Raw genomic sequence first — 791 nt, 5'->3', positions numbered from 1 at the left:
TTAACAGCTGCTGCTTCAATTTTCAATTTTTTGTTTTGTTGTCCGTATTTTAAGCTCAGGCCTTTGCATTCTGAAGCCCAACTTCCGGAGGCTGCCCCGGGAAAGTGTTTTAAACTGCTTCTGGAATAAAAAATCTAAGATATTAGAAATGAAATGAATTATAATATCAAAACTAACGTTTTTCAGTAATTAATGTACTTACCGAGAAGAATGTTCAAAGTCTTTAGATAGGTTCCAAGGCTCAACTTTTTGTGTTTCTTATCCAGGTTGTGGCTCTTCACAAGAGGGAGTTGTCTCCAGCTACTTGAGAGGTCTGCAAATATAAAAAAGAATTAAAATTTTGTGCTTTTCATACAGCACCTGTGTACTTACTAGCTTTTATGAATTTCCAACGTAATGCTGTTCTTGAAGCGAATTATTTCTAAACCAGTTGCTAATGTTTTTTTTTTTTGTGAGAAAAAAATTAAATTATTACAAAATAAAAAAAAAAATGAAGTAAGTAAGTCGTCTCGCCGACTTGGGTATACCATACACCAGGTGAAACAAATATTTAAAATTTCGAAAACCAAATGTATATCTACTAAATTGTTTTAACATGCCTCGTACCATTTGCTATCTCGCTCACTCTACAAACACACGAGCACTCTAGCGCCGCCACTAGCCAACGGCCAATTCTACCCGTATGGATCGCGTAGCAAAATACGTTCGTACGTATATTTTGCATGTTTCTAGTCCGATTTCAATCAAATTTGGTAGTTTGATAGAATAAGATAAGATTTATTAGTCTGCCA

General features: G+C 34.9%; 1 long non-coding RNA gene across 2 annotated transcripts; it reads right to left on the bottom strand.

Moving 5' to 3' along the window:
- LOC124461065 lies at nt 1-467 on the bottom strand. 2 transcript variants are annotated; one of them, XR_006954908.1, is made up of 3 exons: nt 373-467; nt 203-313; nt 1-134 (listed from the first exon to the last, which is right to left on the bottom strand). It is a non-coding gene; the product is annotated as an uncharacterized LOC124461065 (long non-coding RNA). The 2 variants fall into 2 exon arrangements; XR_006954907.1 differs by having other exon boundaries at nt 1-120.
- Nucleotides 468-791: the final 324 nt, after the last annotated feature.

This window comes from Drosophila willistoni, unplaced genomic scaffold (genome assembly GCF_018902025.1).
Source record: "Drosophila willistoni isolate 14030-0811.24 unplaced genomic scaffold, UCI_dwil_1.1 Seg192.1, whole genome shotgun sequence".
NCBI classification, from domain to species: Eukaryota; Metazoa; Arthropoda; class Insecta; order Diptera; family Drosophilidae; genus Drosophila; species Drosophila willistoni.
The sequence above is the reverse complement of the archived record's forward strand: the minus strand, read 5'-3'. Positions and strand labels throughout refer to the sequence as shown.